The sequence below is a fragment of the Gavia stellata genome, chromosome 4 (genome assembly GCF_030936135.1).
Source record: "Gavia stellata isolate bGavSte3 chromosome 4, bGavSte3.hap2, whole genome shotgun sequence".
Classification (NCBI taxonomy): Eukaryota; Metazoa; Chordata; class Aves; order Gaviiformes; family Gaviidae; genus Gavia; species Gavia stellata.
Window position 1 is genome coordinate 7,231,222 of NC_082597.1, and position 18,648 is coordinate 7,249,869.

Here is an 18,648-nt window from a genome sequence, read left to right on the forward strand (position 1 = left end):
TCCTTAACAGGTCAACTAAGTGACACCATCTCTTCTCTCTGTGACTCAATTTCCCCACCTATAAAGGGAGTTATAAAGTTCTCTGTGACACACTACAAGCAGTGAATGATTAAAACTAATCAACTGTGCTACTCACAGCTTGGTGATGAACTAATGCACTTGTCACACTGCTGAACCAGAGTCTGCTGGGTAGAGAAGAAAACTGCTGAAGGTGTTAGTCCAGATGGACTGTAAATGCCAAGGCACAGCAGGAACTGTTGAAAAGTAAAAATATTCTCTCAAGTCCTCTCCCAGCAGAAACAATATTCCAATTGTAATGCAGATATCCTGCCAAGTCGTTCCATCCCTCAGGGCAGGTGAACACTTTGCAAGAGTCTGCAATGGTAATCATTAGACTATTGTAAATATTAAAGAATACAAATGCCAGATGTCTCTTTATCTGAGCTTCAGCTTTATGCCTGGCTTCATGAAGAGTAAGAAAGTGTGACCACCCATAATGATACCATTAATAAGATTTGGAATTTCAGGGAACGCTGGTTATCAGCCTGAATTAACCATTCCTCTCCCAATTCCTATACTGTAGAAAAAGGATGGGGAGCAATTACGTTGTTCAAATCCACCACAGTGAGGGAAGTCTATAACTTCAAACATCAAAAGTGCCAGTATACCTGGCTGTGCTGAAGCTGCAGAGGAATTCAAATAAACAGTATTCAATGACCAGCTCTGGAATGCAGTGAACCCAGGTAGGTCAACAAGCACACTGATAAGCATGCAAGGTGACAAGTGGGGTCCAGCCCAGGCTAAAACTCCAGGAGCCTGTGGTAATGGGGTAAAGGTTATGTCAGCTTTGCGCCTGGCAGCTTCTGGACAACTCTCACCAGCAGACAGAGTGGAAGATGTAATTTAACTGCTTCATCAGTTTTTACTACCAAGGCTCCACTCAGACCAGAGTCATCCCTGTCAGCTGTGATTCAATGCCTTTTCCACTAGACAACCTTCGGTCCCGTTGTACACTTGTGCTCCTACAGAGCTGAGGCAGAGGTGATCTGTGCCCTCTCTTTCATTTTCCTGTCTGCCACTTTTGATCCTTCTCTGACTCAGTGTAGAGGCTTAAGGTGGTTCACGCAGAAGCCATTTCAGACTATGGCCATCTGTAACCACAGAAATTGAGCCACCGCCAGTAATAACACTAAAAGCAAGCAATTGAAACTTTGAAACAAAAAGCAAATGTTACCTCAGAATGATAAGCAGCTATAATAACAGACCTGGCAAGACAGTATTTTAAACCAAAAACATGCTAAAGAAATATTTTTGTAACCTTTTTTGAAATCTTTTCTTCAAAGAAGCCAAAATGTTGGTTCTAGGAAAAACGTACTGAACATCAGTTTTAAGCAAAGGGTTTTTTTCTTCTTAATTAAAAAGTTACATTTTAAAGGGTTTAAACAAAAGTTTATGCAAGCATTTCCATATAGATGAAAAAAAAAACCCCATTCTTTTATGTGGACAGAGAGTTCCTGTTAAGGCGGTGGTTGCATAGAGGACACAAAAATAGCTGGTAACATAAGTATATACGGGATGCCATTAAGAAATCAGGTGCTAAGGAGACTGCTCAGGACTGATTCACGACTGCCCCGTGGCTATTCCATGACAGCTCTTCCAAGAGGTGTCTCTAGCAGCCATGAGTCAGATCCCTGCCTCCGTGTCAATCCTTCTGCAGGAAACTCCCTTCAGAAAAGCTGGCAGGTATGTCATTAAAGGCAAAGGAACCAGGATCTTCCCATGCTTGAACTCTTCCAACTGCAAGAACAGATCACAGAGGCGGCTTGGAATGAGCACAGATAAAAGCAGCCTTAGAAGGCCCTGTACACTGGCATAAGCAGGAACTTGTCAGCATTGTAAAGGTACAAAAGATGGCTGTGAGCCAGTTTTGTTCCTGTTGGTCCTTGAATTGATGTTGGCTCTGACACTCTTGTGATCTTTAACATTCAGGCCTAGAGGACAGACTCTTTACTGCCTGAATTAAAATCCTGCCCTCAGTTACCCTAGGCAAGGTTAATGACTATAATTTATTTAAAGGCCTATAATGGTTTGTTAAATGATGTTGAAAACGGTAGTTTCATGAAAACAAGTTACAAAGTGTCCTGACAAACACTGTACTTCCTTTTAAATGGAACAGTCACAAGCCATGCATTTGTCAGCTCTTTTGGGCTAAGAACAATGCATTAACATGTACCTACCATATACCTACAGGTGCCCTATACCATACTGTTTCTTGATGTGCCAAATGCCACTGTATGATGGTTTCCTTCCCATCATCTGCACTCCATGGACGTCACAAGAATGGCACCTATAGCAGAGCCTGCATGGAAAGAAACAAGTGAACTTGCTATAAACCACCTCTCTCATTGCCATCTTCCTCTAGCAATGTGGTCTCAGTGAAGCAACACCCTTCCTTGTAAGAACCAGCAAAGAAACCATAGGCATTACCTCGCAAGAGGCAGGGCTGACAAGAGAGGAAGGGATTAGTGCACAGGTGGCCTCACTTGTTCTGTTTGTACTGATCTTATTCATAAAACACTTTTCTAGCGATTGAAAACTTGATATTAAAGACTGGCAATGTTACTTTAGTATTTAGCATTTGCAAGAGACCCTGCATGGCTGGAACTCAAAAAGGCCTCCAGCATTCAAACCATTTTCTCCTGTTCCCAGGGTCATATTCTCTCACTAGCCTATTGCAAATCTCCTGATATCTGGTATCCAGAGCTTAGGTCCCCAGCCAAAAATGATATCCAAGCCCAGAGCTAATTGTCTAAGTTTCTTCTATAGCTATAAAGAGAAATAAATGCTTCTAAAGATCAAAACACCCGAAATGCTGGGAGGTACAGAGCTGCCTAGCAGTAGGTGGTAGGAAACTGATGTCTCTGAGGACTTGATCTTCACCAGGGAACTCCTTGGGAGCTGGAGTCTGACACATTGTCCTGAGCATAGAGTATTTTCAGGAGTAGAACAGGGCCACTGTTTTCCTCTTGAAACTCACGGAAGATTTTAAAATAAACTTTTTAAATGTTATTTTGGCACTTATATATAGTGACTTTGCACTTACTTAAGGGCCTGAACTTTGCTCTCATCTTGATATAAGCCTTTTTTGATATATCTTTTTTTTCCAGTCAGGAATGCCTCTCCCATTCCAGTTTTAGTGGTGCACATGATAGCAGTGTCCTGACCTTAGAAACTGAGCTGTTAGTGCAAGATCTGGTACTAATTGTCACACTACCTTTTCCATCTGTCTTTGCACAGCATCAAGAGGAAAAGAGGGAAAAAAAAAGCAGTAACAAATGTGCTTTCGTTCCTTACTTTTAAGGGTAAGATTTCCCTTTTATGGGGAGATCTCTCAAACTATTTACTATCAGAGCCTGATATCCTTAATGGTACCTTCTTTCACCAAGAGAACAAATTATTCTGTAAAAAAGCCAGTTCTTTGCTTGTTGCCACTGCCAGCTGCATGCAAGTACAAAATTACAAAGCACTCACTTAGATGAAGTGAATACTTCATTAAACAATTAAGCAATAAGGCAGAACAAAGGCTGTGGTTTCCAGGCCTTGTTCTGTAATTGTATCCTACAGCATTAGGAGAACCAACGCTCAAGCGCAGGGGTGCAATTTAGGCTAGGATTATCCTCTAATAGCCTTGTCCTGTGGGATTAGAGGATTGCCACGATGAGGAATTTTTTTATCTGTCGATGGCAATGTAAAATACATGATTTGCCCTTGAAGGTTTGGATGTGAGGATTTCCATCCCTCTTTCCTGCTTTCATCTTCTTGCTGTAACACCTTGATTAGAAGCTTTCATCTCTACTTTCGCTTTCTGAACCACAAAGGTTATCCATCAGCCCAGTTTCTACGAAGGTACAGTACACAGAAACTCAGTTCATAAGTAAATATCACTGAGTCTCCCCAAACACACTGTAGACACTTTGAGCCTAAGTGACACCAAGGATGGAAAACGTGTTGAACAAGGTTAAGTTTGTGCTGAAATTTTCTGTTCACCTCACACAGCATGTGCATCTAGTAAACTTTCAGGTCAAACTGAGAGGCACCTACAGAGATAAGGCAGATGCAGGTTTAGATGGCTGAGAAGCAGAGATTGTTTGAATTTTTGATTGTTTGAAATTTAAATGCCTAAAGTCCATCTACATTCTGCTACAGAGGTCTAAACCCCTTTCTGGATCTAGTAAAGGCCTGATTCAGCTCCTAATGAAATTACCAGGATTTGTTTCACTGACTTGAAGCTGACCCTGGACAGAGCCCACAGCCCTACCAGAACCCCTTTCCAGAACAGTTACAGAACATCCTGGGTAACAACAGCAAGTCCTTCCCTCAGACATGATAAATAAGGAATCCCTCCATGCTGCTCTCCTTCTCCATAAACCATTCAGTTCTGCTGAAACAGAAAATACAGCTCAAATGCAAAATACAGCTCACTGTGTGACAGGACACCCTGTCCTTGGGAACTGGCATTAAGATCATCCAGGTTCATATCGTGGGCCAATGGAAGACCATTAGAAGAATTAACTTTCAGTTCTCACAGGAATCAAACCAGAAATTTAAAAAAAAAAAAGAAAGAAAGAAAAAAAAAAACCCCAAACCATAAAAACCCACAACAATTTAAAAAGACAAGTTTCTTTCCGTGTATATGTATTTTATGCTCCCTTAGAATAAATCATCTTCTATATTTCTTTGATTCTACTTGCACTCCTCCCCTTTGGAAATAATACGATTAATATTTAATTCCGTTCAGTGACATATATCTCCATTCCCCAGAGGAAAATAAGTTGCATCCATTTCAAACTCGCTGACACTGGAAAATAATTAGCTGTTTATACTCATTGGGATGTATAGGAGAACAAACTATCGTTAAATGCCAGAAAACATATGTTTTAAATAGTAGAAGCCAAGGAACAGCTATTAGATATACTTTTCTATTGCATTAATGCTACAGGAACTTGCTAAAATTGGGCCATTTTGAGCCACATACTGCAAAACCAGCAGAAGGCCGTCCCTCCCCCCTCTAAACAGACAAAACATGGGAAAAGGGAAGTATTTGCTCTAAGAGTAGGATCTGCTGAAGGAAAAGATGAAGGACTAGATCCAATAAAGGATTTAGGAGCCAAAACTAGAATTTAAGTGAAACTGAAGTATTGAATGCCAAACAAGCTCCCCTTTCTCTCCCCGCAGCTGAACTGCAGACAAACCCTGAGGACAACACAACTCCTTAGGTAAGTTCTTCTTCTGTAGAGTTCTCTTCATACCTGCAAATCTTGTCTCACCAGTGAGGTGTACTAACATCAGAAATAAGGAGAAGAGAGAAATTAGGTCCAACTTACTAGACAACTCACTAGTATGCCTATCAGATTAGGCTCTGGACCCACCAGCAAGGAAGAAGGATATGGCTTGATGGAGAGAGAAGACAGTAGAAAGCCACAGAGGCAACATGAAGAGTTCTGGGGAAAGAGGGTAGGTCACGAAGCGCTGGTGGGGTGGGGTGATGGTGGAGGAGGCAGAAGGAATGGCTTGGGGACAATGAGATGGCCTCTGCAATACAGGAAGGAGATAAGGTACTGAAGAGAGAAGGGGGCAGGGGTGAATCTGGGTATCCAGAAGACAAAAGGAAGACTGTAAAGGCTGTCTGGAGAGAAGTTAATAACCACAGCTCTCGATGCCTCCAGCTCTGCTTCTGTACAAGTACAGAACAGCAGTGGCCACAGCAGCTTCAGGGCTATTTCTCAATTAATGTAGAACATAACCTGGAAATTAGATATTCTTCTATCTTAATTGCAAATGGGACTAAATGCTAAAGGCATTCCTAGAGAGTGCCCAATAAATGCTGACTGCCTCTGCTCTCCACAGATCCTATCTTGGCCATTTTTTACAGCAAGAGATGGTATCTCAAGTGCTTGTCTAGGAAGTGTCAGTCTAGGAGACTCAGTTGTCTCTGAACCATCAGACCCCTCTCTCACTTTCCACACATGTACCCTAATCACCCAGGAGAGGAATGGAAGTTGGTCTCTGCAGCTCAGAGATATTCCTGTCCCTATGGCAGCAGATCTGGTTTCAGAGATTGCTATCTGTCTCCCTCAACCTGAAGTTTGGTTTTGTCCCATAACACTCTAAACCAAATGCAAAAATATCTGGGTTAAAAAAAGATACATGCTCCTTCCAAAAATGTTCATAGAATCATCGAACAGCCCAGGCTGGAGGGGCCCTTTAAAGATCATCTGGTCCAGCCTTTCATGGGAAACAGAGCCTAGATGAAATTATCTAGCACCCTGTGCAGTCACATCTTGAAAATCTCCAGCAATGGGGACTCTACCATGTCCCTGGGGAGGTTGTTGCAGTGAGTGATTGTTCTCACTGTAAAAAATGTCTTTCTTATATCAAGATGAAACCTCTCCTGGTGCAATTGTACCCATTGCCCCTTGCCTTCTTCATGTGGCTCCTCATGAAGACAGAGCCTCCACCCTCTTTGTAGAAGCCCTTTAAGTAATGGAATACTGTGATAAGGTCCCCCCCGAGACTTCTGTTCTCCAGGGAGAAAAGACCTAACTCCTCCAGTCTTTCCTCACAGGGCAGGTTCTCCAGCCCTTTGATCATCTCAGTGGCCCTCCTTTGGACCCTCTCCAGTCTGTCTGTGTCTTTCTTGAATTGCAGAGACCAGAACTGGACACAGTACTCCAGGTGTGGCCTGACAAGCGCTGAGTAGTAGAGTGGGATGATCACGTCTCTACCTCTGCTAGTAATGTCTCTGTGGATACAGCCCAGGATCTGACTTGCCTTCATTGCTGCAGTGGTGCACTGATGACTTGCATTCAGCTTGTTGTCCACCAGGACCTCCAGGTCCCTCTCACCAAGGCTGCTCCCCAGCCACACAGATCCTGGCCTGTATCAGGCTCTTGGGTTATGTTGTCCCAGGTCAAGGACCTTGCACTTGTCTTCGTTAAACGTCATACAGTTCTTGCTAGCCCACTCTTCCAACCTGTCCAGGTGTCTCTGTAAGATGGCTCTCCCTTCTGACACATCCACCTCACCGCCCAGTTTAGTGTCCTCAGCAAACTTGGTGAGGGTGCTTTCAATCCCGTCATCCAGTGGGGCCCAGTATCGATCCCTTGGAGAACCCACTTGTGACCAGCTGCCAGCCTGAGTAAAACACATTGATCCCCACCTGTAAGCCAATTTCTTACCCATCTCGCAGACCACCCATCCGATCTGTATCTTGCAGGTTTGTCTTGTTTGTTTTAATCTAGATCACTACACAAACCTGATAGGCAGCACCACAAAAGCCACTGAATTGGCACGAGAGAGGCAACAGTGACATCTGGGCTGGGAGGTCAGCCTGCTGCCGAGTCAGAGACAAATCCCAAAGTTCTGATTACTGCAAGTTTATCTCGCTGTTTGGAAATTAATTCTGCCAGCTAGGCACTGAAATGCAAGGCGTGCTGTGACACCAAAGCCTTTCATTGCCTCCAGCTGTAAGTGCCTTGCCAAAAAAAGGACATGGTTGATCATGAGGAAAAGTTGTAAAAATGAGACATGAAGCATGTTTTGCGGGGGATTACTGATCGCAAACAAGAATAACAGTGACTATATGCTACCTGGTATTTGTATAATACTTTGTACAATAAGCCATGGTCTTGTCTTGAGGTTTCCGATGGCCACTCTTACACAAGTAACAACTTGTAATACCATGTTTATCACAATAGTAGGTCAACTATAATGACCATAAACATAACTCAACCTTCACTTCAGTTAAACCCTGTTTCTTTCATAGTTATCTTGTATCCCAGTGCACATTTGTTCCCTATTTTGATTTTTTGATTTTTCATGTAGAGCTTTCTAAGCCTACTGAAATTCAAATGAAAAACAGAGAACTTTCCATCATTTTACATTTTCTTTCTGACTGCTCGGTTCTACCAATTGCTTATCAAATCCAGGCCACATGCAGAGAAAAAAAAAAAAAAAGACCCAACATGAAAACTATTTGTGAAGAACGACCAAAACAGGTGAATAAGATACTCTTTGACCACAGCTGCTCAGTTCAATGTGTCTAGTCTCTGTTATCTGCAGTAATAAGTATAACAAGCACATTCTGTGAGAAGAAACTTGAATTTTGGCCTGTAACACAAGGAAAAGGAGTCAGATTGCCAAGAGGAGTTTGGCAAACATGGGCTCGTTCTAGAGGCTCTGGTTTGGGCTGCATTTCCAGAGGAGCTGGAGAATGGGCTTCCCATACATAGGACTGTAGTGACACTGACAGTTGGGTATGTTGTGACGCCGATATTGGAGTATAATAGACGACGTTAGAAACGCACATAAAATACTGTTTTGCTTTATTGAGTAGCAACCAGAAATGTCAGTATCACATGTTAATTAATGATTAATGTTAGAGGAAGGAGATGCATGCCTGACATATTTTTAAACTGGTATAACAAGTTTTCACAGCGCAGAGGAGGGAAGTTCTCTATAATACATAGTAATGGGCTGTGCACTTGGAACTGTGCACCATAGATTTCCCCACCTTCAGGACAGAATGTGTCAACACGCAGTTGCTCTCCTAGAATAAAGTCAGTGCCGGGATTAGCTGTTGGTAATGTTGAAGAACGAGGAAAGAGAAAAAACATACAAATGATGATCCAAAGGACAAAAAACTCTTTCAGACACACCTGGGGTAGAAAAATGTACACAGAGCACATTTTTAATGTAAGAATAGACCTGATATTACAAGGTGCTGAGAGTAAATCAAGAAATAAAGAAAGTAACACTGTGGAGCTGAGAAAGCCCTGGAACTGTAAGATCTTCCTCAAGGTGATGTCCTACTTATCAAGGAGAGCTTTAGCTCAGGCAGGGTGAGTTGGCATATACTCACACGTAATGCTGTAAGAATAATACATTGAAGCTATCTAACATCCCACATTGATGAATCTCAAAGCACTCTGCATATGCGTATTCATGTTCCCACACTGGAAATCAGTAAAGTACATGCTTGCCTTTAAGTATACTCTTGAATTAAATACGTTTCCTGAAGAAAGATGTTTTCCTTAACCAAGGTCTACATGCTATACGCAGCAGATACCACTCCCACTTTGCTCCTTGATGAAATAAGGCACTTTCCTCTCCTGTACTGTTGTGTAACAGATGTTACATGGGACAGTCATATGATCCTGTACCAAGTTGTTGGCAGAGCCGAGAATGAAAAACAGAGGTGGGATTCATCTAGCCTAACATTAGCAAGCTATAAACTAGGCCTCCAGTCAAGAGAGACACGTAGGACTCTGGTCAGGCTTCACCACTCTACAACCACTGGAGACATGTTTCCTCACAATGTGATTTGTCCAACCTGTCTTAAGCCAGTGGAGATACCCAATCTCTCTTGACTGTAGAATGACCAAACAGTTTAGATGAGACACCAGCTTTAAAATAACCAAAAATTACGTAAGGTAAATCTCTTTTTGGGATCTCAACCATTTGCTCTCCTCCTGGACACCACTCCTGCAGCTCTGGAGTACACTCAAAGCTGCAGATTGTGGATGGTCTCACCATTTACCAGCCCTTGCTCACCTACATTGCACAGGTCCCCCTTCCCAGTTCTGTTATGCCATTTATTTTGGGTAGGGTCACATCTTTGCAAAACATCTCCATCTTCCGTACTTTGAGGTACTTCCTGCTCTAGGAGTATTTCTGCCACCACAGCGTGGGTGACAAATAATGATTTCTGAGAGTGGCTTGAAATTTTTACAGTGTAATATAAGTCAAATCATTAATTTGATGGCTGCCGTGGCCTTGCACAACGAAGGAGGGAGGGGACTTGATTACTTGATAAATACCAGCAAGTATGATGATGTATTAGCAATAAATAAGGGTTACTGGGCTGTTAAATACATGGGTGGCACAGATTAACAAGGCACACAAATCCCTTTCTTTTCCTCACTCAGGAGGGAGGCTCAGGCAGGGACCGTGTCAGGCCAGTCATTTCTGACCCTCTGTTTCCACATCTTTTACCCTCAACGTTTTCCAGGAGCTCAGTGGAGAGACAAGCCCCACTGACACCAGATCCAACACAATTTATCCCTCATGATCGGGGCCGCGCCGGGCAGGTTTTACCTCAGGGCTCTCAGGCGAAGCCGAAGGTTATCACCTTCCCCCTCGCCCACCGCGGGCCGTCATGGCGCCCAGCTCGCCTCCCTCTCCGCCCTCACGGGGTGGCTGTGGAGACCCGCGTCCCCCGCCCCGCGCACACTGCTGGGGGGGACACTGGGGACCGCTCCTCAGCGGAGCCATCTCGGGCCGCGCTTTAGCAGCGGGGACACGCGTTTAAACCGCGCACCGCGGGGTTATGTGGCAGCGCGGCGAAGCCCCTCACACCAGACCGTATGGCAGCCTGCCGCCCTTAGCCGCCTGGGAGGGAGGAGGACCGGCCTTATGCCCTGCCCAGAGGGCCTGGGACAAAGGCGACCGTCCCGCCCGGGCTAGGCGGAGCCGTGACGGAGCGCCGCTCCCCACACGGGGCGAACCGCCCCAGCCCGCCGTAGCGCTGTCGCTTTAACCGCCCGCCGTGGGTGGTGGCCGGGCGCAGTGCGCATGAGTTCGGGGCCGGCTGCTCGGCGGAGCCCGCTCCTGGCAGGAGGTGTTGTTCCTGCCTTCTGCCGTCCGGGCTCGTTCCCGCTCCTCGTCCTGCCCGGAGAGGTGTGGACTGCTCCCTGCAGCCGGTGAGTGCAGCCGTCCCTCAGAGGGCTCCCCTCGCCCTGCGCGGAGCCTCGGTGCTGCGGCGGAGGGGATCGTCGCTTCCCCCCTCGCCCCGGCTCCGGTGCCCGCCTTCTGGGAGCGGGGGCTGGGGGCGAGGGGAGCCGCTGGCGTGAGGCGATGAGCTCCCGCTGCTCCGCCTGCCTCTGGCTCGGTCTGCCTCAGCGAACCCCTTCGGGGAGAGGCCGCGGAGTGCTCCGCGCCTTTGCCAGCCCTTGGTAGGAATGGTTCAGTATTGGTCTTACTACTCACGAGGGGATTTTTCATTTGTTCCTCCCCTCACGCCAGCTGCCGCGGTTCCAAGAGCAGCAGCCGGGACGGCGGCTGCTCCCGGTATCTGCGCGGGTTCTCGCCCCGCTGTTCGCTCGGCTTTGGGCGGCGGGCTGGGACCCGCCCGCTGCCGGGCTGCTGCCCGCTTCCAGCGCGGGGCCTGCCCGCAGCGCGGTCAGCGAGGAAGGGGCGCCTGGCACAGCCCCGGGGGGGGGCTTTGGACTCGGCTTAGTTTTGTGTTCAGAGGAGGGGAGGAGAAAAACTATTAGCTAGCTGCTTCCCCGCTGCTGCGCGCGGCTTAGTTTCCCAGTATTGAGCTGTATTAAGGATTATTTTTCTTTTTTTTCCCCTTGGATTTCTTGTTCTTCCCCCTCGTATCCTTTCTAAAAACAATTTGCGTGTGCTAATTGGCAACTTAGAAAAGGAAAAGAGAGTTAAGGAAAGGTTTTGTACCCGTGCATTGTTAAACTTCAGATGAATGGTGTTGCTGACTGACTACGGGTGATGGGAAAGAGCTGCCTTATTCCTCCTCATTGTTTTCTGACTGTCTGCAATTTAATGTTGCCAGTGGAAAAACTGTTGGCTTAAACAGTAGCAGATTCTAGTTCAAAACACTTTTTTTCCCCTACCCCCTGTCAGGTGCCTTTTCCATCTGGAGATGGTAAGTGTGAGATGGCTGGTGCTTCTTAAGGTTGTAATCTTGGGTAGTTCGGGTGAGGTTTAGTATGTGTAAGAGAAACCACAGCCTTAAAAACACTCGGGATTTTCAGTAATCCAGGATCTCAAGGGCATGTTTCCTGAATAGTTTTCAGTTTAGTGTGGCACCGAGAGGAGGTAGCTGAAAGTGGAGCTCTGTTGTGCTTGGTCCTGTGTACTGGTGTAGCAAGAGATGATCCCTCTGGTAACAAGCATGCAGATGAAATAGGAAGGAAATTTGGAGGAGGTTGTCTATCTTTCTGAAAACTTTGCAAGGATTTTAAGCTATAACAAGTATCAGAAATGTAAGTAACAATTACTTCCTTTCCCCTTCCTTTTATGAAGGGCACAGGAGGAAAAACTTCTTTCCAAACCCTAAAGCGTAAGTCTTAGTTTTAAAAGCTTTTGCAATTTCTGGCTCAGGCTAATAAAAAGGTATTATTTTAAGACTCTTCTACAGATCCTTGACAAATGCAGCATTGCAGATGGACTTCCTTGTACAGGTACTACTATAAAGAATAATGATTGTGGCTTTTCTCCTTCCTTTGCAGTAATTACTACTGTATAAGGGGGGAGCTGGTGTTAAACATAAAAGGAAAAAAAAAAGTTGCTCACTCGGGTCTCCAAGAAATTAAGATACTAATTATTTCTCAGAAATGGAATAGATTTTTCCAGCTGTGTCTTTTTTTATCAAGGATTTGTTTGGGTTTTTTTACAATGGAGAGTAAAGGAGTAAAATGAAGTTTTATGACTAGAAGTACAAGTAATGCCTGGCATTGGAAAGGAATAGGGAGATTCTGTATTGCATCTCTCTATGGGAGATTCTGCTTTACATCTCTCTATTTTGTCAATAGTAAAACTGTTCTCCTCCTGTTGGTCATAGCTGCTTTTTCTCTGCGTGCCTCTGAGAGAAATATTAACCAAGAATGTTGGCAGAGGGGCTTGGTGGTTGAATGTAGTAACTGGAACAACTGAAGTCCTGAGCAGTTGACAAGTCTCAGGCTGACGGACCTTCTAAAATACTGGAGCATGAAAATAAATGAGCATATGAATGTGGCTTTCAAAGCCAACCAGACAGGCTGTGTCAAATACTGTTACCAAGTCCTCCCTCCTCCTTTTTTTTTTAATTAAAAAATAAAAGCAAGGAATTTTAATTTCCAGTGTAACTAACTGCCTAAAGATATCCTGTTCAAGTGGATGTGTATTGATTATCTATGTACCAAGGGAAGTCCAGGGCAAGACTTTACTGCTGTGTTTTGCCAGTGCTGTTTTCAGCTCTGTTTGCCTTGGGCAGGCAGACCTTTATGTACTTACCCAGGAATGAAATGTGCATTAAGTTAGCTGCTTTTTAAAGTAAACACCTCTGCTTTGTGCTTCAGATGTCTTCTGCCCTCCTCCCTCTACCAGCACAGCAGTCATGAAAAGAAACATAGAAAAGCTACCTAAGATCCAGCTGTGAGGCTGTGACACAGCCCTACTGGGGCTGAAAATTATCTTGCTGTCTTAAATACTTTGTAAAACAGGATTTGGTTCACCTTTGCTACGACTGTAGGAGTAGTTACATAATGAAACCCTAAACCCCAGTGATGCTACAACTGTAACAAGAATGAAGTTGACTAATTACAGAGGAGTCTGTGCCTGAAATTGTTTATGTACATTTCATGTTCCTAAAGTGTTGGCTGTCCTAGATAGCACCACCCTGATGTTAACAGGGGAGATTTAAAAAGAGTAACTTTAAAAGAATTGGACGCTTTCCTTGTTGAAATTTGCATAAGGACATTGGAAGTCAGAGGAGACCTTGACCATCACCGGGATGGATGTGTTTAAAGCCCTATGTAATACTGGACTTGACAGGCCTGGGTATCATACGTAGTTTGCCCACTGAGCAGATACTGGTCATCAAATCTCAACTGTAGAGTACCAGTGAGAGCCTGGTAAAGCTCTCATTATCCTTGGGTAAGGTGTTAATCTAAAGAAAAGTGACTATTTGTCACTGGCTATAGTTTTATTTTTAGTTGGGGCAGGGGGGGATTCTGTTGCTGTAAATGCATGGGAAGCGTGAACACTTCAGGGGTCCTTCTCTGGTGATTTAACCCACACTGTTGTATATGAACCTTTGCCACTGGCCTTCTTTGCTTTAGGCAACAGGATTCAGCTGAAGCTGCTGTTGATACAGTGAACTGGGAACAGAGTTTACTCGCAAGGGATAAGGCATGTAAGAACCCGCTTCATGGATTTCTCCTGAATAAATTCAGTCTTGAGGCTGGACCAGTGTGCTTAGTATTGTCAAATTCTGCACTGGTATTCCACTGTCTGTTTTAAAAGAAGCAGCATTTCCCAAACACTGCAGAGAGGATGATGAGGTAATGATGATCTAGGCTTTTGCAAAAGGTCTCATCATCCATTGGCTTAGCTGTCTTCAGTAGGTGATGAAGTTTCTGAAGTATAGGGTCTCAAGAAACTAAAAAGGTTGTTCTTGAAAATCCAGAAAGACCAGTTAAGAATGAAGCACAGTATTGAACCTCCTTTTTGTGGTATCTTGAGGCTTGGATTAAGGTGGTGAAAGGTGTGACCTTAAGCATTGCTTCTGAACAAAGCATGATTTGGAGAATTCAGTGTAGTAATCAAATTATTACTTAGGTGATAAAAATCTTGGTTTGTGATTGTTTTCTTTCTTTTTAGGTGGTTGCTACATTTAATTTGAGATCCAATTCAGCAAAGCATTTAACTGTGTGATGAAGTATCCTAGTGAAGTCAGCTGGATTTAAGTTTTACTGAATTGGTGCCTTGCCCATCTACTTCTTTTAAAAACTTATGTACACAGGATTAATTATTTCACTGTTGGCAGCTCTTGCAAATTCTAGTGCGAGTTGTATGAATGACATTCAGTGTGTTTCTTGAGGCTCCAGCTTCCAGATTTAGAGGACTGAGAGAATCTTTGTTTTTAGTTTTAAAACTTAACGGATTTTGTAGCTCTCTAACCTGTAGAGGAAAGTTTGAATTGTCACAAATGCACCACAGAAACCAGAAAGTTTAAAACAAAATATTGGGGTTACTTGCATTAAATTCCCTTGAATTCTGGGAGTCTTGCATGGTTGTTAGGACTCTAATTACTTTGGTTGTAGCTGGATGTCTCTTCTGGGCTGCCATGCTACCATGAGAGTACCCAGAGTTCCCACCTTGCTCAATATTGTTCAAACTTACTCATCACCGGTTCTGAAAACCTCAGTCAGAATTGATATCCAAGGAAGTGTCTGTAAAAATACTGGTGGCCTGGTTATTGTTAGAGGACCATACTGTCATAGACGTGGGGGTGGGGGGTTTGTTCTTTTTTTTTTTTCCTTAGTGGTCAGCATTTCTATTTGGCTGCCTGTATTATGGTGACAGTCCCTCTCTAAACAAGGACAGGAACATTTCCTGGCTGCTGGATGTTAAATAGCCATGTCTGTTTCGGACAGACAGGATTTTTCACGAGCAGATAAGGAATATGCATTATATTAAAATGCATTAGCACATTATCATAAGTGTCTGCATTTATGATATGAAGAAGAAAAGTCAGAATTTAACCGTGTTGGCCAGTTTGGGTTTACCTTGGTTCCTAAACATCAAACATGGTTGATTTTTATTTCAGTTTTGTTTTGACTCTTTCTATAAGAACAGCTTACAGATTTGCTGTCAGATTCTGCGGTTTTTATGTGCTCAAAGCAATACCTCTTCAGCTGCCCCGTGTACTCTTAGTTAACTTGCCTGTAAGGTTTGTCCTTTGTAGGCAGTACTGTCACCTAGTCTATTCCTCTACCAGAAAGCTTAAATCTTACTGTGTATCACAGGAGTAGGACATGGGTTACCTCTAAAGCTCAAGGATTTACTCTGTATTTCATATACTGAAGGAGGTAAGAAGAATTCAGTTGCTGATAGCCCTGTTCATAAGGAGGAAATATGTCCACCATACTGGATCAGTTACTTTTGAGGAGTTTGTAACAGCAGTGGCTTAGTGAATACATGTCATGGGCCAGCTGGTTTTGTTTAGCTGTGATCTTGTACAGCAGGTTCAAAGGTATGTTGCAGGAGCACTTAATACAAGGAAAAATTCATCAGGTCATTAAACACAAATACCTGGCCTGTTTTAGGAAGCCCTGTGGTCTCCTGACCACAATGTGCAGGAATCTGAATGAATTCCTACTCTCTGCTTGCCTTGTTTTACATACTCTTTCCCTCAGCATCTGCTGCTCACTGTCAGAGGCTAATAGAGGTACAGGTCTCTGGTCTGCCCCTGTACAATCATTTTTATAAAACCTATCCCACAGTAACACTTCAAATGACCTCAGAGTACTTTCAGATGTTTTTTCTAGATGCTTAACTCTCCAAGCTCAAGCGCCGCCATGGAGTGCAAGATGACTGATGGTATGCGCAGAGCCGAGTGTGTGTATTGGTATGTCTGTATACAGCTGACAGATTAAAACCTTGAAGTTCACTGGCCAGTTCTTCTGAGAAACTGAGAAATAGCTCTTTAAGAACAGGCAAAGTGTGTGTGATGTTCAGAGTATAGTCTAGGCTTAGAAATCTAGCTTTAGAAACGGTTCATGCAAAGAGTGTTCTAGAAATTGTATGTATAGTGGAGGGAGGGAGAGACTGATATTGTGCCCTTTTGAAAATGTGTGATAACCTTCTAAAATTGATGACTCTACTTACCTTAGATATAGCATGATGCTGTCCATTTGCTGGCTTTTCTGTCTTAAATCCAGAAAATCTTTCACTTAATAGAGGGGGACATAAAAAGGGTGAAGGGACTGCTGTGTTAGCTATGGTTAGGAGGGGAATTTGTAAAGCACGCTGTATGTATTGCAGCAGTGCCATGCAACCTCACATTAGCTGTAGCTGCGCTAGGGACTGTACAAATATGTAGGAGTTTCTCCCTTAAAGCATAGAAAACACAGCAAAGGGGAGAAGAAATAATATACATGAATGGCTTATGATCTTATTGACGTGTACCCTTGAAGTGTTAAAGTTTGAGAAAGATAGAAGGGAAAAATATCTTCCCCCCCCAGCCCCTTTCTGTGGGCTCACAGGCTACTGCAGAGCTCCCAAGCTTTTCTGTAATGAGTAAAACCTCTGAAGAAGCCAGGGCTTACAACACAAAAGAGAACCAGTGCTGTAATGCTTGCTACTTGATCTTGTGTGGGTGGCTCTCTTAACCAGTCGCAGTCACTGCCTTTATTCATTGTTCAGGAGCTTTGTGAAACATCTGAGCTTGAGCTTCAAAATGAGTAACAACAGGAGCTTGCTGGAACCAGAGTTATTTGTTGTTATTTAGAACTTGTGGCTTTAATGTTTATTAATGCTGAATCTGGGTGTTCCTGCTGTCCTAGATGCAGATAGCCCACTGTGAAGCTTAGACCTGGTTATGCTAAGGTTTTGCTGTTGGAGAAAGCAGAACGATATTCTTAAATGCTTTCTTCTCCCTTAAAGTTTTGGCCCATTAATTGGTTTCTTGGTAACTTGGATTAATATCTTCATTTGGTTAGTCTTTGTCTATGATATCTATTGTAATCTGGAGCTGTGACCTCTCATAATGTAGTCTACACATGTTCACAAACAGTTTTGAGTACAATTCTAGAAATCTAGTAGTTGTTTATAGTACATCACGGAGGGACTGAACAAACATGGCATGTCCAGTTTATACTGAGAACACCTGGATAAAAATTAATGCTGCAGCTTAAAAGTGCTGATGAGAAATAATACTCACCTTATGTTGGATGTCAGTAGTACTCACCTCTTGCTGGTCCCTCCTTAGAAAAATAGTTTTCCAGCTGAACATCACCTTGAAAGTCGGGGGATGAAATCTGAAGTCAGTGGGAGTTTTCTGTGAATTTCAGAGGTGTCAAGATTTTCTCTGACAGTCTTGCCTTCTAAAAATTATATATATATATTTGTGTGTGTTTGTGTGTAGCATTTCAGAGGAATCAAGATTTTCACTGATAATGTTGCCTTTTGAAACTGACATATATTTTCTTGTGTGTGTGTTTGTGTGGGGCTATTCAGTGCCAGAGGGTTTGTTGTAGACGGAGCTGCTGTTGCAGGGTATGTTCTAGACTCAGGCTGTTCTTTTCTAGTTAGGCTTTCTGCAGTGTAGCTTTTTGGTTTGAGCCTGGGTATGTGACAACCAGAGGTACGGCAGCCGCTGCAGTGCTCTTATGTCTGCCTGTCTTGTGATTCTGAAAACCAGGATCAAGAGCATGTTTCTACCTCTGTGGCATCATTTAAAGACCATTATTCTGAGGATGCATTGTATCTATAGTTATTAATGGAAGAGAGGAAAAATATTCTTTTTATGCAAAAGCAAGACTAAATCTTAATCGTTAGACCTAATGTCCATAAGAAAGGCTATCAGATGCTTTTATTGTGGCAAACCAGTGCTCTGTTTATGTGGATTGTGCTTCCAAGACGTGCTGGACTGCAGCCTAGCTACATTGTGTGGGAGCCTTCCCACAGGACACATGTTGGTGCTACTGCATAGATGAGGGAGTGTTCGTACGTACCCCTGGTAATGTCATAGCCCTCTCCTGGGAGGAAACGATCAGCGGGATGGAATTGTTGCTCAGTATTGGCAGATGTTATCTCGCTGCTATGAAACACTAATCAGCTTACCAGGAGGCTCTGGTTTCTCAGTCCTCAGCTGACAGGGGTAGGGAGGAAGGAGAAGTAATCCAATTGAATTGGAAATGCAGACTTGACTTTGCTTCTCATGTCACCTCTTGAACCATAATAAAGGGAGAAGCACTTGGGAAGCAAGACCATCTCATTTCATTTGTACAGTGTCAGGGTAATGGTATCCAGTTCCCAGCTGGTTGCTTATAATGTAGTACCTCAGAACCAACTGTTCTGAGG